Here is a 26,209-nt window from a genome sequence, read left to right as displayed (position 1 = left end):
CCTAGCATAGAATTTCACCAAACATTGTATGTGACAACAAAATACTTTATTATCACAATCAACATTTTTATTTAAAAACAATATCACTCAACACAACTTAAAACAAAATCTCCTGAGGTAGAGCAGAGCGCTGTGTGGGCAGACCAGGCTGAGCCTACCTGCATGGCTGTTGGCTGGCGCCGCTGAGCCACGTGATGGTGCAACAACAAAAGACTAGAGGGGGGAGGGTGCGCTGCTCTGTGTTGTGTGACAGAGCCCAGCGCTGCTCTTACAGACAGAGAGTAGACTTTGATGAATCTGTCAGTGCGTGCGGGAGAGAAAAAAGCTTGAGTATCGATCTTTTTACACGAAGATCGTTCAATATCAATACCAGTGTTGGATACTAGGATCGATGCGCCCACCTCTAATTGGAATAGTATCGGTATCTGCAGATATCCAAATTGAGGTGTTGGGATCAGATCGGTAGTGAAAAAATGTGGATTGGTGCATCCCTACTTGTGCGTACATATTAACAGTGGTAGGCACAGATAAACAAAAAGTTAGCTTTGATAACAGCTAATCAGCTAACTGAAAAGTTGTCTTTTATAAAGCTAAACCGATAAACCTCTCAAAAATGTATAGGAAGCTAAAGCTAACTGATAACCGATAACTTTCAGTATTGTCTCCAGTACTCAGCTACTAATAAGCCAATTACACCACGATCACAAACCCAAACAATGAGTCACCACTTCTGTCTTTGTGCACCCTGCCCACTGCTGGAAGCTCCTGTTTGCTACGTACATTGCAGCAATGAAGCAGCAATGAAGCAGTTGAGAGGCGTTAAGCTTAACGCTACTGCAGCAAAAGGAGCTTGACTGCCTGGTTGCTACAAAAAAAAAAAGAAAATTAATTATTTCTTAACAGCATGTAGCAATCCCCCAATGAGGCATAAGTCTTGAAAAGCTATTCCGATAATGAAAACATATCTTCAATAATTAGTGATTAGTGGAACTGTGCTCACCACTGCATATTAATATGTACAATGCACAACAGAGAAGTACAGCATTTGTTGTTCAAAAATACCACATACTGTTCCAACTTTTTGAAATTGGGGTTATAACATAACATAACATAACATAAAATAAAATAACATAAGCTCATTCTTCATGTAATCTGGAGTTGCATCAGGATGGGCATCTGGCATAAAACCTGTGCCAAATCAACATGCAGATCCATATTGGATCTGCTGTGGCAACTCCAAGTTAAAAAATGAGAACCTAGAATAACTTACTTGCTTGTAATATTTAATGTCATCATTAGTAGTGATGATTTCTCATACTTGCCTTGATATAAGGACACAACAATTATCAAAAGATAACCTAAACCCTTCCCACTTGCTTTGTCTGAAATTAATCAGCAACTCTGTGGATAATGTAAACTGATAGAATAGAATAGACTTTATTGTCTTTGTAGGGTTGGGGCGGGTACCTTGTAATATTCTGTCCATTTATATCCTAATGCATCAATCTGCACATTTCAAAAACAGAAAACTGGTAAGTACTGTGCACCAAGTAAACCTCAGTGACACCACCCTCCCATAGGCAAGGTTTGAGTTTGAGTCCAGCGAGGGGCAGACATAATGCACGTTACACGTGCACACTGCTAACTGCATTGGAGTTGAGGCAACAGCACGTCTTAAAACAAGGAGTTGCTCAGGGAGCTGCTGTAGTTGGTAGTGTAATTTTCTGCCTGCTACCCCTGTTGATTGGGCTGCACTCCGGTCTCTCTGCAGAGATTAACCCTCTCACAAGTCACAACTCGCCTGTGCTGTCGCTGTGAGCCATGTGCAGGGCACATTAGCATAACACCTAAAACAGGCTGCAGGAGCAGCAGAGCATGTCTCTCTGCCTCAGCTACACCATCCAGGTGTTGTCAGAATCAGCAGTTAGCACAGCTGTTTGGATCTGTGGTGTGAGGAAACATTTGTGCTGATTTGCATTTAGCTTGATGTTAAGGCTACTGAAAGATCTTTCTGTCAAAGATTTACTGTATGTCTGAGAGATAATCAATGACCTTTTCCCTGGACAGCTCCAGATGGGGGAGTGGAGTGGAGCGATTACTGCAAAGCACATAACCCTCCATCAAAAGTGCCATTTGCTTGTCATCCTCCAGAAGTAGGGCGTCAGCGACTGATTGTTTTCTGGAATGATTCAGTGGTGTTCATTAAGGGTTTCTGGCCACTGGGCTAATTGTGTGGTAACATTTCTAATGCACTGGTACCTCCTCAGTTTTACTGACCCTATTTCTGATTTCACGGCATCTCCTTCAAATGATATGTGGAAAATCAGCAGCCCTTCATATTGAATACTGTGACTGCAGCTTGCATTAATGTGGATGTATTCAAAAGAAGACAGAGAGTAAATCATTATGGGGCCACTTGAGGGCCATTGGTTTGGAGTTTACAACGTGCAGAGCAGTGCATAGTGCGGTGCTTAGTGCAGTGCAAGTATCAGTGATGTAGATTGTAGTTTCACATTCAGCCTACAGTGTGTAAGTAGCAAATAAATCTATGCACTCATGAGTATATTAGTCTTAAAATGAGGTGTGGTCATGTGTCGTGTCAGTGCATTGCTGTTGTGATGCAGCAGAATTGCACCACAGATCACTAAAAACCTGCTCTAAAGTCAGTTTTCCTTGGTCCACAGGGCAGTATTAAAGGATTATTAACCAACCGCGAGGTCTGTACGGGAAATATCAGACTGACATGTTGTCACTGCGAAAAACACGTTGGTCTGATATCCCCGGACAGACCAAACAAGCGAGGCTAATAATTTGTTTATTATATGGCTATTATATATATTTCTAAACACACAAACTTACAGTATCGCCCAAATATGAAAGCTGCTGACGGCTCGTAGTCAGACCTGTTTGCTTCACCTTGGTGAAGAACTTGCTAACAGATGGTCCAGTCATTAGCTGGTAAGCTTTCAGTCTGTGTTTTTTCAGATGCTGTTGAGATAGTTATGGAGTACGTTCATGTCCGACTCGGTTTTTCTAATTGTGTTTTTAGCTTCTTGGTTTGTAACGAAAATACACATTGTTGATCGATTGTCACGGTATCGGTCCGGATATGGGAAAATATCTGACTGATAATCAACCAATCAGAGAGTGTTAGTGTCGTGGCTGTGCACTGACGCTCCCCATCCAACTTGATGGAGTTGAGAGGTGCTACAAAGAGGAATGGGCAAAACTGCTCAAAGATAGGTGCACCAAGCTTGTGGCATCATATTCAAGAAAAGTTGAGTCTGTAATTGCTGCCAAAGGTGCATCAACAAAGTATTGAGCAAAGGGTGTGAATACTTATGTACACGTGATTTCTTAGTTTTTATTTTTAATACATTTGCAAAAAAAAAACAAAACTTATTCATGTTGTCATTATGGGGTGTTGTGAGTAATGAATGAATTTCATCCATTTTGGAATAAGGCTGTAAAATAACAAAATGTGGAAAAAGTGAAGCGCTGTGAATATTTTCTGGATGCACTGTATCTTAAATTATTGTCAGTTTATGGTTTCAAAATACAGTGTGCTGGTTAGATATCAAACAGGCTGTAAAAAGGCAGATTCTACTCTAAACAGGTCTTCGTGAAACTTAGTGAGTGCCTTGGAGAATTTGGAGGAAACAGATGAAGATTGCATACTTAACTCACAAAAACCTGTATTTGTGGAAATGAGGGCCAGTGGGGATTTTGGGACCCTTGACAGACAAATGTTCAGCTATTGCAAGTTGTGGCTGCATGGTGAAAACTTATCTCTTCAACATCATTAGTATAACACAACTACGCTTGTTAGGTACACCTATTCATTTGCTTGTTTACACAAGTAGCTAATCAGCCAGTTACATGGCAGCAACTCAATGCATTTTGGCATCTCGAGGTGGTGATGACTTACTGAAGTTCAAACTGATAATGGGAATGATTTAAGTGACTTTGACCATGGCATGGTTGTTGGTGCCAGATGGTCTGGTCTGAGGTCAGAGTAGAATAGACAGACTGGTTGAAATGGCACCTGCTTGATGCTGTCATGTCAATATGAACCAACATCTCTGACAAATGTTTTCAACACCTTGTTGAATCTATGCCACAAAGAATTAAAGCAGTTCTAAAGGCAAATGGGGTCCAACCCAGTACTAGCAAGGTGTACCTAATAAAGTGGCAGGTGAGTGTAAGTAATTACTTTTACAGGCAGTTTTCTTGTGACAAGTCAGGGGATGATACAGTGGGGTAAAAAAATATTTAGTCAGCCCCTGATTGTGCACGTTCTCCTACTTAGAAAGATGAGAGAGGTCTGTAATTTTCAACAAAGGTACACTTCCACTATGAGACAAAATGAGAAAAAAAAAAATCCAGAAAAGCACATTGTAGGATTTTTAAAGAATTTATTTGTAAATTATGGTGGAAAATAAGTATTTGGTCACCCACAAACAAGCAAGATTTCTAGCTCTCACAGACCTATAACTTCTTCTTTAAGAAGTTCTTCTGTCCTCCACCTGTTACCTGTATTAATGGCATCTGTTGGAACTCGTTATCTGTATAAAAGACACCTATCCACAGCCTCAAACAGTCATACTCCAAACTCAACCATGGCCAAGACCAAAGAGCTGTCGAAGGACACCAGGAAGAAAATTGTAGATGTGCACCAGGCTGGGAAGAGTGAATCTACAATAGTCAAGCACATTGGTGTGAATAAATCAACTGTGGGAGCAATTGTAAGAAAATGGAAGACATACAAGACCATTGATAATCTCCCTCAATCTGGGGCTCCAAGCAAGATGTCATCCTGTGGGGTCAAAATGATCATGAGAACGGTGAGCAAAAATCCCAGAACTACACGGAGGGACCTGATGAATGACCTGCAGAGAGCTGGGACCAAAGTAACAAAGGCTACACACTACGCAGAGAGGGACTCAAATCCTGCAGTGCCAGGCATGTCCCCCTGCTTAAGCCAGTACATGTCCAGGCCCATCTGAAGTTTACCAGAGAGCATATGGATGATCCAGAAAAGGACTGGGAGAATATCATGTGGTCAGATGAAACCAAAATAGAAGTTTTTGGTAAAAACTCAACTCATTGTGTTTGGAGGAAGAAGAATGCTGAGTTGCATTCCAAGAACATCATATCTACTGTGAAGCATAGGGGTGGAAACATCATGCTTTGGGGCTGTTTTTCTGCAAAGGGGACAGGACGACTGATCTGTGTTAAGGGAAGAATGAACTGGGCCATGTGTCGTGAGATTTTAAGCCAAAACCTCCTTCCATCAGTGACAGCATTGAAGATCCAACATGGCTGGGTCTTCCAGCATTGACAATGATCCCAAACACACCGCTCAGGCAATGAAGGAGTGGCTCTGTAAAAAAGCATTTCAAGGTCCTGGAGTGACCGAGCCAGTCTCCAGACGTCAACCCCATAGAAAATTTGTTGAGGGAGTTGAAAGTCCATGTTGCCCAGTGACAGCCCCAAAACATCACTGCTCTAGAGGAGCTCTAGAACTCATCTTTCTAAGTAGGAGAACTTGCACAATCAGGGACTGACTAAATACTTTTTTGCCCCACTGTAGATGAACATTTCCACGTCACTGAATATGTCTTGGGCTTCCAATAAATCAGTCACGAAGAAATACAAAGAGTATGGTTCTGTTTGGTAAATCTGTCTGGAGAAAGCACTTCTCAAAAACTGAGTAACTGTACAAGAACACTAGTGAGGAAAGCGAGAAAGTGTAAATATTGCCTGTTGCATCACCACTTACAGCTTCTGTTTGATGTTATAAACTAAAAATCAGCAAATAAAACAGGAAATGCTTGGTATTCTTACTGATAAATGATCTGAGTGACATTCTCTGACAGGTGTTTTTATTACAAATAAATACGGCAGTATACGGTAACTGAACACAATCACATCACAGCTCCAGCATAAAGATCATGATCTCAGATTCACTGGGACATCAGCTTGTAGCGGCATGTGTTTAATTCAGCTGCACATAAAATAATGAATGACATCCTTCGTTCATTGTGAGAGAAGGAGGTACAGTAGTATAATATGTACGTAGGGAGCAGTGCCGTGACCTGTCTATATAATCCCTGCAGCATGTTCTTGTCTGTCTGTGAAGGCCTCACCTCCTCTGTGGAGGGCGTGGCTGTTGGCCTGACTGTATTCTCAGAGGTCCTGTCCTCATTGTCTCAAGACTCATTAAACATTTTCTGTACCAGTGTAAGTTCGTTCCTTCGACTTGTCCCTTTCTTCACTCATGGTTGCTACAGCAGATGCCAGATGAAATCTGCAGTTTAGCCCCACTGAATTCACTGTTATATTTAATGTTTATAATTTGCCACATGAGGGTGCCCCAAATTATACAGTCACAGGAGAAGATGACACCAGTGTGAGTCTGCTGGTGCATGCTGGGGGAAAAAGTCTTGTTATGCAGACAGCGAAGGAGCCAGTAAATTACCCATTTTTTGCCTGAGGTCATCAAATATGGCCTTCGGGTATTGCGAAGGCTCTGAGTCCGTCTGTCCATCTGTCTGTGCTCAGCATACCAGAGTCTTCAACTTCACAGGGAACATTCTTGGGACACAGACCTTGGACAAGTTCAGAGATGGCTACCCTTGACCTGATTTAAGAGGTATTTTAAGAGGTTAAAAAAGTCTCATTCTGTTCATTCTGGGTTTTTTTTTTTTTTTTGAGTGGTGGGGGTGAAAGCCAATCAGAGAAGAGTGGCACCATGACGTCAGTGGCTGGCCTTTCTGTAGCGCTGCAAAACCGCTTCATTTATGTGTTTCTATAGCATGTTTCTATGTAAAAGCTAGCGATACAAAAACACTTCTAAAACTGAAAATGCTGTTTTTGGAACCTGATAACACCTGTGAAGGGATTCACAAGACATTTCGCAGATGTTAGCATGGTGACATCACAGGCTGGTAGCTAGCTGGAAACTCTGTTTCATTTGTGTGTAAATATAACCTCTATCTCATATATTATGTAATTTTTTAATGTTATGTGTTTCTGTAGCATATTTCTATGTAAAAGCTAGTGAGAAATAAACACAAAAGTGAAAACGCTGTTTTTGTAACCTGAAAACACCTCTGGAATGATTTACAAGACATTTCACGGACATCAACATGCATGCTAACTTTTGCTAATGCAAAGCTAACTTCTGTTCTTGTCAAAAGCTTATACGAGGTCTGTTAGAAAAGTAATGGACCTTTTTATTTTTTGCAAAAACTATATGGATTTGAATCATGTGTGATTGCATCAGCCAAGCTTGAACCTTCGTGCGCATGCGTGGGTTTTTTCACGCCTGTCGGTTGCGTCATTCGCCTGTGAGCACACCTTGTGGGAGGAGTGCTCCAGCCCCCTCGTCGGATTTTCATTGTCAGGAAATTGGCTGATCGACTGCTGCTTTGCTTCATCAAAGTTTTTTCAGAAAGTGTGAGAGACAGCCAAGCGGAAACCATTTGGAAAATTCAGATGGCTTTCGGTGAAGATCTTATGGGGATCACAGAGATTAAGGACAATTACAACTGGATTAAAGACGGCCCACAGCGGCGGATGACACGCCGCGCACCGAGCAGCGATCGACAGGCTCAAACGACCAGATCATTTCCAAAGTGAACACTTTGTTGATCCGGGACGTCGTCTGACTACCAGAGAAATGGCAAGACAGCTGGACATAGCACTTTTTCAGCACATTCCACTGTTACAGGAGTTTTTGTAATGGAAAGAGGAGCGGAGAAATTCGCCACGGAGCCGCTCGTGGCGCGGGACAAAAGCACCTCCATGTTGGTCTCACAGGACAAGCCCTAACATGCCCAGCTCTTGCACCATTCGGAAAATTCAGATGGCTTTCGGTGGCTTTTCAGTCGTGTGACTATCCGAGAAATTGTGGACAAGCTGGACATGCCACAACATGTCCTGTGAGGCTTCATCACGGCGTTGCTTTTTGTTCTGTGCCCTGCGCCTCCGTCCCGACGCGTGAATCCCTCCGCACGTCTTTTCATGACAAAAAACTCCTGTAACAGTGGAATATGCCGTTCATTTCCAAAGTAAGCGCTTTGTTGATCCGGGACGTCGTCTGACTACCACAGAAATGGCAGAAGAGTTTGACATCAGCACTTTTTCGGCATGAAAAGACGTGCGGAGGGATTCACACGTCGGGACAGAGGCGCAGAGCACAAAAATGCTGCTGCCAGACTTTTGACATGAAGCAGAAAGTTTGACCACATTACACCCATTTTGGCATTTTTTCACTGGCTTCCTGTCCAGGTGAGATCAGATTTTAAAGTTCTGCTACAAGCAGTGGCACCAGCAAAAAAAAAAAATTCTAAGGGTGGCTAGTGGGGGCTAGGCAAAATCTTAGGGTGGCATACCCGACCAAAAAAAAACAAAAAAAAAACAAAACAAACTATTTGATATACTGAATTTACAGTATATTCATATATTTAAACACTGTTTTTTTATTACTACAATCACACTTTAATTACATTAACTTAATATATGTGGGTTATTCAACTATGTTGTGACTTAAAATATATTCCCTAAATCCACACAAATCCAATGCGCCCTCATGTGGTGGCTGAGGGGTGGCTCAGAGTAACCTGGTGGTGGCTGTAGCCACCCCTAGCCACCACATGGGGGTGCCAATGGCTACAAGCCTATAAAATTGTCCACGGACTGGCACCTCCCTACCTAGCTGACCTAAATAAACCCTACGTACCACATCCGGCCTGGGTCACAGAGCTTTCTCTTATTGTGCCCCTGTTCTGTGGAATGATCTCCCTGTGTCAATAAAACAGTCAGATTCTGTAGAGACTTTCAAGTCCAGACTTAAGACGCACTTATTTTCCCTTTTATATGGCTAGCATGCTGGCATAGTATGTTACTATGCTTTTTACTCTTTTAATTCATTTTATTAGGAAATGGAGCGGACCGCGGTCTCAACTTTATCTAAATTTTGGGTCTTTTAGTGGAGCTTAGGGCTAGTGGCCGGCGATCACCTTAGTATTTCTTCTGTTTTTCTTGTTACTTAATGCTGACAAATTATACTGTATTTGTTGTCTTTCTGATGCCCGATTCTGTTTTTTTTTTTTTTGCCTCTGTTTGAGGTGTGTCTCCATCCAGAGATGGATGTGGTGTCTGTTTCTGTGACCCTCCTGTCCTGTGCACCAGCAACATATCCTGTATATTCCTTTTGTGAATTGTTTTGTAAATTGTGTCAGTAGCATGGCCTAAGCACAGGGTCACCCCTTTGAGTCTGGTCTGCCTGACGTTTCTTCCTCAATTCATCAGAAGGAGTTTTTCTTTACCATTGTCGCCTGTGTGCTTGCTCTGGGCATTGGTAAGGTTAGACCTTACTTGTGTGAAGTGCCTTGAGGCAACTTTGTTGTGATTTGGTACTATATAAATAAAAATAAAGTGAAATTGAAAATTGATAGAGGGGCTTTATGGAACATGTACAAATTGTACATAAGACAATAGGGTCTTAATAATTAATTCAAATAACAATATATATATATAGGGTGTCCCAAAAAATATACAACATTTAAAACACTCAGTTTGACCCTTAAATGCTACAAACGTAATCACTTACATTTCTTTTTTACTTGCAGAGACCCTGAAGTTTATGTTGATGCCAAGTATCGATGCATTGAAGGAAAACATCTGCTGAGAAATCCGAAACATTCCTCAGGACACTTTCCCCAAAGCGTTTGCAGGCCGTAATTGGCCAACGCGGGGCCTACATTGAACATGTTGTCTAAGAGACTGACAAAATGCAGGGCCAGTATTGACATTGGTATGAAAAACTTCAGCCTGTCAGCTTTCTATCCAGCCATACATTTATTTCCTAGACATATGCTTTGACCAATGTTGCATATCACTCGCTATCTATCTATCTATCTATCTATCTATCTATCTATCTATCTATCTATCTATCTATCTATCTATCTATCTATCTATCTATCTATCTATCTATCTATCTATCTATCTATCTATCTATCTATCTATCTATCTATCTATCTATCTATCTATCTATCTATCTATCTATCTATCTATCTATCTATCTATCTATCTATCTATCTATCTATCTATCTATCTATCTATCTATCTATCTATCTATCTATCTATCTATCTATCTATCTATCTATCTATCTATCTATATATATATATATATATATATATATATACACAGTAAAATCACCAAAGTAAAACTAACACTGACTGCGTTAAATTGATGCTGCCAGTGTAAATATGGTCCTACTCTGCCTACTCTGGCCAGAGTGTTAATTTAACACTGGTGATTTTACTGTGTATATGTAGCGGCTGCTCTCTGCGTTGTGTTGTTATGACTGCGCCCATTCGCTCCCCTCGGAACACGAACTTATCATCGTCGGCATGGGAGTCAGACACTTTGACCAGAAGGCTAAAACCCAGGACTCTGGCCTTGTGACCAGAAAATCTTTTTGAGCTGTTGAGTGAGTTTTACTAACTACATATGCACAGTGACTCCTGCTGGCCTCCGTTACATATACTTTGGGTATTTTTGTGTTATATTTGACTTTGCATGCTGCAGGTTGTGAACTGCACTCTTTTCAGTAACTCCTCCTTAGTCCAGGTTGTAACGAGCAAAACCAAAATGGCTGCAGAGGTGACATCACTGCGTTTCACACTCTGTTGTCAGCCGTCTTCTTTGCACCATGGTGATAGTGCACGCAGAGAGCTGGGCAACAGTGACACACCATGTTAGGCTGCAGATCCTCCTGAGGGGACGGGAGTATTCATAGCCCAGCATCAGGGAGGAACTCTGACTCAGTAAGGTTGACGACCAATCATCACACCCTCCTCCTTCCAGGCTGCTGCTGTTCCATGAACGTGAGCGGTGAAACATGCTGTACTTGAGTAAAAGTGTCATTTCCTGAGTCAGAGTGCACAGACCTCACACTGTGGGGCTGCATGTCAACAACAAGAAGGCCAAGTTCTTTTTTTATCGCACTAATACATCATTGCCGAGTGACGAGTCGACTGTGGCGCTCCTGTCCTTTTGGCTGTAAAACACAAGCCTGAATAATTGATGGGTCCTTCATACAGCCTGAGTGGGACTCCCCTCCACACTCAGACCAGAGTAGGTGATAGATGAGTGATCAATCGATGGGGAGAGATCCAACACATAGCGGGATTATTTCTGGTGAATAACGACTGATATGTATTTCTGTACGTGTGAATCTCAAAACAATTTCCACCTCACTGTAGCAACGGCTCAGCCGCCATCTGGATGGCAGTTCAATGTTGGTCAATTTAACCTTTGACGCCCTTATTCTCACACACTGTTTGCTTACAAGTGGGCCCGTATAAATTATTAGTTGACAGGAAAAATAAAGGTTTCATAAGAGGCTTTTTTCTGCAATATGGGTGTTTTTATTAGGGGTTGACATGAAGCAGTTTTGTCCAGTAACCATTGATTTTTCAGATTTACTGCTCCCCTTCAACTTTATAGGTTAAAACAACAATATAAACAACAATGACTCATTGGATGAACTCAATTCAATTACGTGGAGGATTTCCATCTAATAAATATACGAGGGCTGTCAATAAAGTAAGGGTCCTTTTTATTTTTTTCAAAAACTATATGGATTTCATTCATATGTTTTTACGTCAGACATGCTTGAACCCTCGTGCGCATGCGTGAGTTTTTCCACGCCTGTCGGTGATGTCATTCGCCTGTGAGCACTCCTTGTGGGAGTCGTCGTCCAGCCCCTCGTCGGAATTCCTTTGTCTGAGAAGTTGCTGAGAGACTGGCGCGTTGTTTGATCAAATTTTTTTTCTAAACCTGTGAGACACATCGAAGTGGACACGGTTCGAAAAATTAAGCTGGTTTTCAGTGAAAATTTTAACGGCTGATGAGAGATTTTGAGGTGATTCTGTCGCTTTAAGGACTTCCCACGGTGCGAGACGTCGCGCAGCGCTCTCAGCCGCCGTCGTCAGCCTGTTCAAGCTGAAAACCTCCACATTTCAGGCTCTATTGATCCAGGACGTCGTGAGAGAACAGAGAAGTTTCAGAAGAAGTCGGTTTCAGCATTTTATCCGGATATTCCACTGTTAAAGGAGATTTTTTTAATGAAAGACGTGCGGACGGATCCGCGCGTCGGGACGCAGCCGCCGCGGTGCGGCGGCACAGGAAAAACACCTCCGTGTTGATAACCATTTGTAAAATCCAGGCGGCTTTTGATGGCTTTCAGTGGAGTGAGTATATGAGAAATTGTTTAACAGGCAGGACATGTTCCAACTTGTCCTTAAGGCTTTCAACAGAGGTGTTTTTCCTGTGGCGGAGCGTCGCGGCGGCTGCGTCCCGACGCGCGGACCCGTCCGCACATCTTTCATTAAAAAAATCTCCTTTAACAGTGGAATATCCGGATAAAATGCTGAAACCGACTTCTTCTGAAACTTCTCTGTTCTCTCACGACGTCCTGGATCAATAGAGGCTGAAATGTGGAGGTTTTCAGCTTGAACAGGCTGACGACGGCGGCTGAGAGCGCTGAGCGACGTCTTGCACCGTGGGAAGTCCTTAAAGCGACAGAATCACCTCAAAATCTCTCATCAGCCGTTAAAATTTTCACTGAAAACCAGCTTAATTTTTCGAACCGTGTCCACTTCGATGTGTCTCACAGGTTTAGAAAAAATTTTGATCAAACAACGCGCCAGTCTCTCAGCAACTTCTCAGACAAAGGAATTCCGACGAGGGGCTGGACGACTCCTCCCACAAGGAGTGCTCACAGGCGAATGACGTCACCGACAGGCGTGGAAAAACTCACGCATGCGCACGAGGGTTCAAGCATGTCTGACGTAAAAACATATGAATGAAATCCATATAGTTTTTGAAAAAAATAAAAAGGACCGTTACTTTATTGACAGCCCTCGTATGTAGCTCCAACTCAAATAAAGCACATCCAAGCCAGATAATTCAATTTTACTTAGCTGGGACTACATATATTTGTTACATGGAAATCCAATCCAAAGAATCAGTTTTTTTGAGTGTAATAAAAATTTGTAAATGTAGTAATTGATCTTTCTTTCTTTCTTTTTTTGTTTTTGTAACTTGGCATAAGTGACTGTGGTGCTTATTGCTGCAGTTGTCACTGAGTAAGTTTCCATAAGTTATGTGCAGTTTGGTTTTTTCAGCAGGATGAAGCATTTTCTAATATGGTAATTTAATCTGGAACCAAACAAAAAACATCTCCAACAGGAAAAAACATACTTGTCGAGATAAATGAGCCAGTTGAAATACTGAGTCCTGGACAATGATGGATAAATACATATTTTACAATTCAGTACATATTAAATCATTCTGAGCAATCAAGTTTCTGATCGCACAACTAATTGCTGATCATTGCTTCCTTTGTGAGAAATACCCTTTAAAAAATATTAGTGTAGGAAATGTGTCACTGTCTCGAGGTCAGTCTTAGATCCATTCATCAGACTGTGCAAGCGATCACATATTTGGTGACGCTAAGGGAAAAGTGGCTGGCTGGATGTGAGATACGAATCACTAATCACAACACTATCAGTAATTTATACATCTTCAGCTGTCAACAGTCTGTATGTCCTCATAGGAGGAACGCCAAACAATTCAGGTCTGATTGTGTCTTTTTATAGAAATGTTCAACAGAACAGATGTGCGGGCTGCGTTAACCTGACCTAGAATGCAAAAAGTAAAAGTATAGAAGACAATTCAACTGCAGAACTCTCAGACACAAAGACTGTCCGCAGTCTGCTTTAGAGAAACTTTATATGCATAGTTAGCCACAGTCTGTTGTTCCTTCATGGTGCTAAACCAAAACAAAAAGACCACAGAATTGCCTGTAAAAACAAAAAGTGCAAAAAACCATACTAATGCCACATATTGCTGTCATGTGGTGTTACATGAGTCACGCGTGCTTTCTAATGCCACACTAATGGACTGGTACCTTATCCACAATGGGTGTTTCAATGTGGAGCCACACAACATGTGAATCATTTAAAAAATATTTTTTCCATTCCCCGTTTCTCCACTCACACCCACAGAAGCCTATAACTGCATCAGAGTTGTGTCTTGGTGGCTTCCCTCACTTGTCTCCTTTTATCATGGTCACTCAATTTTCAAGAACTGCCTTGTTGACACAGGTTTACCACACAATACCATATTGTTTGTATTTCTTAATTTGCATTCTTCATATTGTCCCATCTTTTTCTTATTTGTGTTGTGGGTATGTGTGTGAACACTCCAGGTCCTGTGTTCATGTCTGTGTTTTGTAGTCTGTCTCCTGTCCCGTCATGGTCTGTCATCCTGGTGTGTCCTCTTTGTGGGTCATCCTCTATCTGTGTCTCGGATCTGTCTCTCCACTGTCTGTGTTTGGTTTCCCTTTGGTCTCCCTTGTTCCCAGTTCCCCATGTAATGTTTCCCTGTGGCTTCCTGGCTTATCTGTTCTCAGTTGAGTTCCATGGATTATGTGCTTGTATTTCTTGATTTAGTTTTTGGTTAGTGTTCAGTTCTTTGTATAGTTTGATTATTTGATTGTCCTCTTTATTGTGTTCATCCTCATGTTTGTTTTTCTACTGTAGCATTTTGTTTTTATGCTCCACGTTGCTTTTCTGTTAGAGATCTTGACTTAGTCTTTTGGTTTTTGTACTTTATTTGATCACCTCTTTTTTTGTGTGTTTGTTCTTCTTGCGAGTTTTCTCTTATGTTACAATTTTTACACCTTTGAGTTCCATGGTTGTTTTTACTTTTGTGCACTTGGATTTATATTTTGGTTTTGTGTTTTTTTTTTTTACTTCTTTCTTGGGGTTTGATTATTATGTTTTTTTTTTTCCTTTTCTCATCTTCCATACCATTGTTTTTTTTTTTTTTTGCCACCTTCTGTTTCTCTGTGACCTTTTGACTTTTGCACACACCTGTCTTTTAGTTTTTCATCAGTTCTTTTTGCATTTAAGCCACATCTCAGTTTATGTTTGTTTGCCAGTTACCTGCTTCGTGTGAGTATCCAGAGTTTGCCTTTGCTGCTGTATCATTCCAAGTGTTTCTTGTTTCATTTCCTTGTGCCTCATTTTAGTCTCTTTTTTGTGTGTTTTTGGACCCTTTTCCCATGTCTCACTTTTTGACAGTGTTTGGATTTTTTAACTGTTGTTTGGACAATAAATCAGCTGTTTTTTTCACATACCACCTGCCTGTTGCTGCCTGCAGTTTGGGGTTCTATCAGACATGGTAAAAAAAATGTCATAATTTGAATTTGTACGTGTTGCATTTACGAAATTACAGAGCTACTCTAAAGAAAAGTGTTCATATTTTATTGTTTTTAAAAACTGTTAGTGCAAATTAAAATGCCAAACTCATAAAATGGATTGAAAAATACACTGGCATGTGCAGGCATACTTTGAAATAAATTGAAAAGAACAATGTAGGCTTATGTGACTCTTCATATTTTTGGAAAATTAATAAAATAAAGTAGCCCATTTTGAAAAATCAAACAAACAAAAGCCCAAAAACAAAACACAGCTAGCTGCAGCCTAATAGCTTAAAAAATAAACATAAAAACAGGTCTGTTTATAATTGGACTAAGCGGTAGAAGATGGATGGATGGATGGATGGATGAAAATTGATTTATAAAGTCCAGAACTGATATAATGCAAATTTAATTGATGGTTGAAACAAAGTGGACATGCAGTACTGTTTTCATTCTAGCAGAGGCTGGAATGGAATTGATGGATGAATGATGATGGTGAATTGATGAGCAGTTTAGAGCTACAATTCCACCATTCACAATGAATTGTTGGTGAATGGTGGAATTGTACATCTAATCTGAGTATTATGTGACATCACTTCCATTTCAAACAGAAGAAAAAATAATGGTGGGCCACAAGAAATTTCCCTGGAGATCAAAGTGAGCACTAATGAATGTTTACTTAAAGGCCCAGCACCCAGAGTGTGTAAAAACTAAGGATGGGGTGAGTCTTTACTGGACGTACATGTTGTATGTTACCGCAGCCCTGGCCTCTGGTGGGACGTATAGTCTGTTCTTAGGTCCATCTCCGGGGTCCGGGTGTCGTGTCAGGGCCTCCCGGACGGTCTTCTCCACGTCCCAGGTGAGGGTTGCGACGACAGTGGACTCAGGGATTATGGTGTCCGGTGGATCCGACAGCTTTGGCTTGATTTCCTCTTCATGCACCCGGGACAGTGCATCGGACCATTGGTTTTTGGTCCCGGGGCGACACGTGATCTGGAAGTCAAACTGACCGAAGAACAGTGACCAACGGGCTTGCCTGGGCTTCAGACGCTTAGCGGTCCAGATGTATTCCAGGTTCCGATGGTCCGTGAAAACCGTGAAGGGGACCGTGGCTCCCTCCAGAAGGTGTCTCCACTCCTCAAGAGCCTCTTTCACCGCCAGAAGTTCCCGATTGCTGATGTCTTAGTTCCTTTCAGCCGGGGTCAACCTGCGGGAGTAGTAGGCACAAGGATGGAGAACCTTATCGGACTCCTCACTCTGGGACAGCACAGCTCCTATCCCTGAGTCAGAGGCATCCACTTCGACTATAAACTGGCGATCGGGGTCAGGCTGCACCAGAACAGGTGCAGTCGAGAACCGACATTTCAACTCCTTAAACGCGGCTTCGCACCGATCCGACCAGGTGAAAGGGACTTTAGTGGAGGTCAGGGCTGTCAGGGGGCTAACAACCTGACTGTAGCCCTTAATGAACCTCCGATAGAAATTTGCAAAACTGAGGAACTGTTGCAGTTTCCTACAGCTTGTTGGTTGGGGCCAATCTCTCACCGCCGCAACCTTGGCTGGATCAGGGGCAATGGAGTTGGAGGAGATAATGAACCCCAGGAAGGACAAAGAAGTGCGGTGGAACTCACACTTCTCGCCCTTCACAAACAGCCGGTTCTCCAACAACCGCTGCAGGACCTGACGTACATGCTTAACATGGGTCTCAGGATCCGAGGAGAAGATGAGGATATCGTCCAGGTATACGAAGATGAACCGATGCAGGAAGTCCCGCAAGACATCATTAACCAAAGCTTGGAACGTCGCGGGCGCATTGGTGAGGCCGAACGGCATGACCAGGTACTCAAAATGACCTAACGGGGTGTTAAATGCCGTCTTCCACTCGTCTCCCTTCCGGATCCGAACCAGGTGATACGCATTCCTGAGATACAGTTTTGTAAAGATTTGGGCTCCATGCAGGGGCGTGAACACTGAATCTAACAGAGGTAACGGGTATCGGGTGCGAACCGTGATCTCGTTCAGCCCTCTGTAATCAATGCATGGACGGAGTCCGCTGTCCTTCTTGCCCACAAAAAAGAAACCAGCCCCCATCGGGGATGTGGAATTCCGGATCAACCCGGCAGCTAGGGAGTCCCGGATGTAGGTCTCCATTGATTCGCGTTCCGGACGCGAGAGGTAGTACAACCTTCTGGACGGGTACTCAGCGCCCGGTACCAAATCAATGGCACAATCGTACGGACGGTGTGGGGGCAGCGTGAGCGCCAGATCCTTGCTGAAGACGTCAGCAATATCATGGTACTCAGCTGGCACCGCTGCGAGATTGGGGGGGACTTGAACCTCATCCTTAGCTATTACACCGGGTGGAACCGAGGATCCTAAACACTCCCGGTGGCATGTTTCGCTCCACTGCATCACAACCCCAGATGGCCAATCAATCCGGGGATTGTGCTTTAACATCCAAGGATAACCCAAAATCACCCGGGAGGTAGACGGTGTTACAAAAAACACAATCTCCTCCCTGTGATTCCCAGACACGACCAATGTCACTGGCTGTGTCTGGTGTGTGATTAATGGGAGAAGGGTGCCATCTAGTACCCGTACCGACAAAGGTGATGGTAAGGCCACCAGAGGGAGCCCAACCTCCCTTGCCCATCTGCTATCCAGCAGATTCCCCTCCGACCCCGTGTCCACCAGTGCTGGGGTGTGAAGGGTGAGATCCCCACTCAGGATCGCCACTGGGATGCGTGCGGATTTTTGGGGTCTCCCCTCGTGATCGTTATGGCCCACCCTTAGCCCAGTCTCTAAGGGATCTAGCCAGAGTGGGACCATATGTTCACTAGCAGTGTTAATTTAACCCTAGTGATTTTACTGTGTACAGATTGTTATGAATGTTTATGTTGGACTAAAGTTGGGACCTGGAACAAGTGAGGAAACTTTTGGATCTATATTACAGTGTTTACAAATATGTGTTTTACAGTATGTGCTTTATGTAGCTCATCATAAATTAAATCCTTAATGGAAGCCAAAGTCAACCACATGCGTCCTGTGAAATGCACACATACCAGCACAAGTACAGTGTTAATGATGCTCTCTTTCCGCAGTCCTATGTATTACCTATTCTTAGGTACAAGTAGCGGTGCTCAGTAAAAAGTGTATTGTAGTTCAAATGGTTTAGTTAGTTTGGTTGAGTGTCATGTTGTTGTTACCATAAGTGTAAAGTGTAATGTGTTTGATCACGTCCCCCAGTGTCTCTGTGTTGTTATGTGTAAAAATAAAAGCACCTCCTTGGGACAGAGTGCAGAAAAGACAAAAGCTCTGGCTCAGTCTTCGTTCTTCCACACAGCTCGTCACAGTAATATGAATGATTTTTTCCATTGCATTGCATCAGGTAGCTAGTAGTGTTAATAAGCCTTCATCCAAGGTTAGCTCATTCCTAAGGCCTTTTGGGGTGAGGTTTGTTGAAACTGACCTACCCAAAACAAACTGTTTCATTGGGTTGGGAATAGTTGATAGAGGCTTTGAGTGGAATTTCTCCCCATCATTTTGACATGCATTGATCGTCAAGATGAATGTGTGTGTCTGTGTGTGTGTGTGTGGGGGGGGGGGGGGGGGGGGGGGGGCATTAAAAATCACCATCACTGCATGAACATACATATTGAGTTGTACAACCCCCAATTTCAATGAAGTTGGGATGTTGTGTAAAATAAAAGACAAGATATTTAATGTTCAAACTGATAAACTTTATTGTTTTTGTGCAAATATTTGCTCATTTTGAAATGGATGCCTGCAACACATTTCAAAAAAGCTGGGACAGTGGTATGTTTACCACTGTGTTACATCACCTTTCCTTCTAACAACACTCAATAAGCATTTGGGAACTGAGGACACTAATTGTGGAAGCTTTGTAGGTGGAATTCTTTCTCATTCTTGCTTGATGTACGACTGTTCAACAGTCCGGGGTTTCTGTTGTCGTATTTTACGCTTCATAATGCACCATACATTTTAAATGGGCGACAGGTCTGGACTGCAGGCAGGCCAGTCTAGTACCCGCACTCTTTTACTACGAAGCCACGCTGTTGTAACACGTGCAGAATGTGGCTTGACATTGTCTTGCTGAAATAAGCAGGGACGTCCCTGAAAAAGACGTTGCTTGGATGGCAGCATGTGTTGCTCCAAAACTTGGATGTACCTTTCAGCATTGATGGAGCCATCATAGATGTGTAAGTTGCCCATGCCATGGGCACTAACACACCCCCATACCATCACAGATGCTGGTTTTTGAACTTTGTGCTGGAACTTTTTTCCTCTTTTGTCCGGAGGACACGACGTCCATGATTTCCAAAAAATTGAAATGTGGACTCATCAGACCACAGCACACTTTTCCACTTTGCGTCTATCCATTTCAAATGAGCTTGGGCCCAGAGAAGGCGGTGGCGTTTCTGGATGTTGTTGATGTACGAGGGCTGTCAATAAAGTATAGGTCCTTTTTATTTTTTTCAAAAACTATATGGATTTCATTCATATGTTTTTACGTCAGACATGCTTGAACCCTCGTGCGCATGCGTGAGTTTTTCCACACCTGTCAGTGACGTCATTCGCCTGTGAGCACTCCTTGTAGGAGGAGTCGTCCAGCCCCTCGTCGGAATTCCTTTTTCTGAGAAGTTGCTGAGAGACTGGCGCTTTGTTTGATCAAAATTTTTTCTAAACCTGTGAGGCACATCGAAGTGGACACGGTTCGAAAAATTAAGCTGGTTTTTGGTGAAAATTTTAACGGCTGATGAGAGATTTTGAGGTGATACTGTCGCTTTAAGGACTTCCCACGGTGCGAGACGTCGCGCAGCGCTCTCAGGCGCCGTCGTCAGCCTGTTTCAAGCTGAAAACCTCCACATTTCAGGCTGTATTGATCCAGAACGTCGTGAGAGAACAGAGAAGTTTCAGAAGAAGTCGGTTTCAGCATTTTATCTGGATATTCCACTGTTAAAGGAGATTTTTTTAATGAAAGACGTGCGGACGGGTCCGCGAGTCGGGACACAGCCGGCGCGGTGCGGCGGCACAGGAAAAACACCTCCGTGTTGATAACCATTTGTAAAATCCAGGCGGCTTTTGATGGCTTTCAGTGGAGTGAGTATATGAGAAATTGTTTAACAGCTGGACATGTTCCAACTTGTCCTTAAGGCTTCCAACTGAGGTGTTTTTCCTGTGGCGGAGCGTCGCGGCGGCTGCGAGCTGATGCTGCAATCCGTCCGCACGTCTTTCATTAAAAAAAATCTCCTTTAACAGTGGAATATACAGCTTGAAACAGGCTGACGACGGCGCCTGAGAGCGCTGCGCGACGTCTTGCACCGTGGGAAGTCCTTAAAGCGACAATATCACCTCAAAATCTCTCATCAGCCGTTAAAATTTTCACCGAAAACCAGCTTAATTTTTCGAAACGTGTCCACTTTGATGTGCCTGACAGGTTTAGAAAAAGTTTTGATCAAACAAAGCGCCAGTCTCTCAGCAACTTCTCAGACAAAGGAATTCAGACGAGGGGCTGGACGACTGGCTGTGTTCAATTGAATATATGTTGAAAAGGATTTGCAAATCATCGTATTCTGTTTTTATTTGCATTTCACGCAATGTCCCAACTTCATTGGAATTGGGGATGTATCTCAAATCCTATTAATATAGTAATTTATTTTTCTGAGTCTTGTGCACTCTGCAAGTCTCAGAACTACATGTGAGTGTGATAATTTATGCATGCATCTGTTGATGTGTATGTGTGAAGGTGTGTTAATGTGCACAGTGAAGAAAGCTGATGATTTATTTGGAGACAGGAATGACTCATTCCATCAGCACATGAAGAGCTGCTAATTGGATGCAACTTTGCACATTCATGTTTATCCATGTTTGATCTGTGTTTGGTTTTCACAAAATGTTCTGTTCACGCTGCTGCTCACCCAGATGTGGTCTACTGTCAGTGTGCACGACACAAGTGTCATCCAGCTGTGATGTGAACCTTTCATGTACAGAGAGATTTTTTTTTATTATGTACCGTTATATTGGTGGCATGGTGCGGTACCTGGACCCTACAGACATTATAACAGGTTGTCCTCCAGGATGGTGCATCAATGTGTGTCATTGCTAGAAGGTTTGCTGTGTCTCTTAGCACAGTCTCAAGAGCATGGAGGAGATTTCAGGAGACAAGCAGTTACTCCAGGAGAGCTGGACAGGGTTGTAGAAGGTCCTTAATTCATCAGCAGAACTGGTATCTGCTCCTCTGTGTGAAGAACAGGATGAGCAGTGCCAAAACGGCCTCCAGTAGGTCACTGGTGTGAATGTCTCTGAACAAACAATCACAAACAGACTTCATGAGGGTGGCCTGTGGGCCCGACACCCTGTGGTGGGCCTGCTGCTCACTGGCCAGCATCATTGAGCTCGATTGCCATAGAACACCAGAATTGGCATGTCCACCACTGCTTTTCACACATGACAGCAGGTTGAACCTGAGCACATGTGAAGGACATGAAAGGGTCTGGACATGCTGTGGAGAACATAAAGCCTGATTTATACTTCTCCGTCTCTGCAGCTCCTTAGCCAGCAGGCAGAGCCCTCTGCATTGCTGCAAACCGTCTCTGAGACCCTCTCCGTAGCCTGATGCGCACCTTCCAAAAATTTAAATTACACATCGAAACAAAGGAGACTGCATGGGCTGTGATCGGTCACTTTTCCAGTTTCACTCCTTCCTCTCCCGTTATATTTAAAGTCTGATTAAAACTTTTTGCAGTGCGCACACTGATTACATTTTGATCATGAATCAAATAGAGGAATGTTTGGTTGAAGAAAACTACAAATAAGACCAGTTGAAAAATTACAAAGACGCTTAAATGACCAGCAATTCATGTAGGGAAATTGCACATACATTGGTTTGGTGGTTGTTTAGGGACAAATCAGTCCAGAAAAATAAAAAGAAAAGAAAAGACCAGTAGTAGGGGCGATGCATGCGGAAGGAAAGTCCCTGCCTTTTTTTTTCACATTGCACACCCTACTGATCCAGTGGCAAATTGCACTGTGACACCCACCAACGCGATGGAGAACTCTGAAAGCATCATGCCCACAGCAACGTGATTGTGTGGCTATGGAGTTACAGAGTTGTAGAAGGATAAATCAGGCTTTACACTGCCTGCAACATCATTCAGCATGACTGGTTGGTGGTGGGTCAGTGATGGTCTGGGGAGGCATATCCCTGGAAGGACGCACAAACCTCTGTGGGTTAGACAATGGCACCATGACTGCTGTTAGGTGTGGGGATGAAATCCTTGGACCCATCGTCAGACCCTACGCTGATGCAGTGGGCCCTGGGTTCCTCCTGGTGCATGACAATGTCCGGCCTCATGTGGTGAGAGTAAGCAGGCAGTTCCTAGTGGATGAAGGACTTGTTACCATTGACTGGCTCGCATGCCCGCCTAACCTAAATCCAGTAGAACACCTCTTGGCCATTATGTTTCGGTCCATCCAAAATGCACTTCATACTATCCAGGAGCTAAGGTCCATTTTATATATGCCTGCCTGAACAAGCCCAATCATGTCACATTGCGCCAACATCCTTATTTACATTAATTTATAAAAGAATAATTGCTGGTTATTATGTCAAAATATGCTAAAATTAGGAGTTACTGTATCTATTAGAAATCAAAGCTGAATACAGTGCATTGGGAAAGTATTCACAGCTCTTCACTTTTTCCACATTTTGCCATATTACAGCCTTATTCCAAAATAGATAACATTCATTTTTTTTCCTGAAAATTCTGCACACAATACCCTATAATGACAATGTGAAGAAGTTGTTTTTCTTTTTAATTTTTGGAAATTTATTAAAGATAAAAAAAATCTAGAAAATCACATGTAGATAAATATTCACAGCCTTTGCCATGAAGCTCAAAGTTGAGCTCAGGTGCATCCTGTTTCCACTGATCATCCTTGAGATGTTTCTACAGCTTAATTGGCATCCACCTGGGGTAAATTCAGTTGATTGGACATGATTTAGAAAGGCAAACACCTGTCTACCAACTCTGACTCATGGCATGTCGTGATTCAGGAGCACGAAATATACATTAATCTATTGGTTTGTGATATTGTGATGAAAAGCGCCTCATTTTTGTCATGGCAGCACAAATTCATTCTAATTCATTCTGTGATGGCTGCACGAAATTAAAAGTGAAGTGGGGGGTCGGGGTGGTTATGGTTAGGGTTGGGGGAAGGAGTAGGATTAGATTATGATTAAACTTAGGGTTGGGGCTAGGAGTAGGGTTAGTAATAGTGAGTTTAAAAAAAACCCTGTCACGAAAATTTGACTCATTTCGTGACGGGAGCATGAAAAAAAAACATGAGACTGGGCTGTGTCTACATATAAAGTCCCACAGTTGACAGTGCATGTCAGAGCACAAACCAAGCATGAAGTCAAAGGCATTGTCTGTAGACCTCAGAGACAGGATTGTCTTGAGGCACAAATCTGGGGAATCATATAGGAACATTTCTGCTGCTTTGCAGGTCACAATGAGCACAATGGCCTCCATCATCCATAAATGGAAGAAGCTCAGATCCACCAGGACTCTTCCTAGAGCTGGCCACCTGTTTAAACTGAGTGATTGGGTGAGAAGGATAACCATCTCTGCAGCAATCAGGCCTGTAATGGTAGAGTTATTTAAAAGCCACTCCTTAGTAAAAGGCACATGGCAGCCCGCCTGGAGCTGACCAAAAGGCACTTGAAGGTTTCTCAGACCATGAGAAACAAAATTCGCTGGTCTGATGAGACCAGGTTTAAACTCTTTGGTGTTAATGCCAGGCATCATGTTTGCTTGACCTTGGTTTACTGACCTTGACTTTGTGGATGATGCTGTGATCTTTGTGGAATCAATGAATACTGTGATTGTAGCACTTGCGAAGCTGAGTGAAGAATCAGAGTGTCTGGGTTTTAGATTGTCCTGGATCAAGACTAAGATACAGGCTTTTAAAGACTTCCTGGACTCAGCTATCAGAAGTGTATCTGTACGTGTCGAACTTGTACAGACATTCATTTGGCCTATGGTGGCACATTGGAAGACCATTTCAATTTATGCCGACATCTTTGCAGGAGAACAAAGGTCCATGGCTTTAGGGTTCTGGTGCCCCCCGTATGGTTGTGAGACTTGGGTGGTAACCAGTTACCTAAGATGACAACTGGACATCTTTTGATCCTTCAGTATCACTATGATTGTGTATCAAATGAGTCGTTACTTAGAGAGACTAAGATGAGGACTATAACTTGCATTGCGAGGGAGCGTCAGTTTCAACTCTTTGGCAATGTGGCACGTTTCTCTCTGCATAATCCAGGGCTCAGCTACCTGAGTGTTGAGGACCCTACTAGCTCAGGAAGGCCAAGGGGACACCCACGTTTCATCTGGCTGTGGCAGATGGATACTTATTTTAGAGGTTTGGGAATGGACCGGTTGTCTGCTTGGGTGGTTCCCATTTGGGACTCAAGATGGTTCCGTGGTGTTGTGGATGCAGTAAAACTCAGCACCAGCACATATTTACAGACTTGGCTTGAGGATTAATGTGAGTGTGGTGTGATGCTTATTTTTGACATTGTGAAACAGGTGATAAAACCACAGCGTGAGAAGTAAAGGAAAAGGAGCTGCCTTCATCGACCTGACCACCATGGCAACCAGAAAACTGTAGGGAAAACACAAGAGTTTTACTCATTCTTTTAAAAGAAATAAAATCGATTAACTTCTTCATACTGTCAAGAAAATACACTCAACAAAAATATAAACGCAACACTTTTGGTTTTGCTCCCATTTTGTATGAGATGAACTCAAAGACCTAAATCTTTTTCCACATACACAATATCACCATTTCTCTCAAATATTGTTCACAAACCAGTCTAAATCTGTGATAGTGAGCACTTCTCCTTTGCTGAGATAATCCATCCCACCTCACAGGTGTGCCATATCAAGATGCTGATTAGACACCATGATTAGTGCACAGGTGTGCCTTAGACTGCCCACAATAAAAGGCCACTCTGAAAGGTGCAGTTTTATCACACAGCACAATGCCACAGATGTCGCAAGATTTGAGGGAGCGTGCAGTTGGCATGCTGACAGCAGGAATGTCAACCAGAGCTGTTGCTCGTGTACTGAATGTTCATGTCTCTACCATAAGCTGTCTCCAAAGGCGTTTCAGAGAATTTGGCAGTACATCCAACCAGCCTCACAACCGCAGACCACGTGTAACCACACCAGCCCAGGACCTCCACATCCAGCATGTTCACCTCCAAGATCGTCTGAGACCAGCCACTCGGACAGCTGCTGAAACAATCGGTTTGCATAACCAAAGAATTTCTGCACAAACTGTCAGAAACCGTCTCAGGGAACCTGATCTGCATGCTCGTCATCCTCATCGGGGTCTCGACCTGATTCCAGTTCGTCATCGTAACCGACTTGAGTGGGCAAATGCTCACATTCGCTGGCGTTTGGCACGTTGGAGAGGTGTTCTCTTCATGGATGATGCGAAGGAGATGTGTTGCACTGCATGAGGCAAATGGTGGTCACACCAGATACTGACTGGTATCCCCCCCCAATAAAACAAAACTGCACCTTTCAGAGTGGCCTTTTATTGTGGGCAGTCTAAGGCACACCTGTGCACTAATCATGGTGTCTAATCAGCATCTTGGTATGGCACACCTGTGAGGTGGGATGGATTATCTCAGCAAAGGAGAAGTGCTCACTATCACAGATTTCGACTGGTTTGTGAACAATATTTGAGGGAAATGGTGATATTGTGTATGTGGAAAAAGTTTTAGATCTTTGAGTTCATCTCATACAAAATGGGAGCAAAACCAAAAGTGTTGCGTTTATATTTTGTTGAGTATAGATTGTGGTTTGTGTATGATTGTATTTCTTCAA

The 26,209-nt window shown here is 43.0% G+C and overlaps 1 long non-coding RNA gene across 1 annotated transcript; it reads right to left on the bottom strand.

Annotated features, from left to right (window-relative positions):
• Positions 1-516: 516 nt before the first annotated feature.
• LOC117513980 lies at positions 517-10,973 on the bottom strand. The gene is made up of 3 exons (XR_004561761.1): positions 10,963-10,973; positions 1,066-1,068; positions 517-631 (listed from the first exon to the last, which is right to left on the bottom strand). It is a non-coding gene; the product is annotated as an uncharacterized LOC117513980 (long non-coding RNA).
• Between the last annotated feature and the right edge of the window lie 15,236 nt (positions 10,974-26,209).

This window comes from Thalassophryne amazonica, chromosome 7 (genome assembly GCF_902500255.1).
Source record: "Thalassophryne amazonica chromosome 7, fThaAma1.1, whole genome shotgun sequence".
Classification (NCBI taxonomy): domain Eukaryota; kingdom Metazoa; phylum Chordata; class Actinopteri; order Batrachoidiformes; family Batrachoididae; genus Thalassophryne; species Thalassophryne amazonica.
This window is presented reverse-complemented; position numbering and strand designations above follow the sequence as displayed.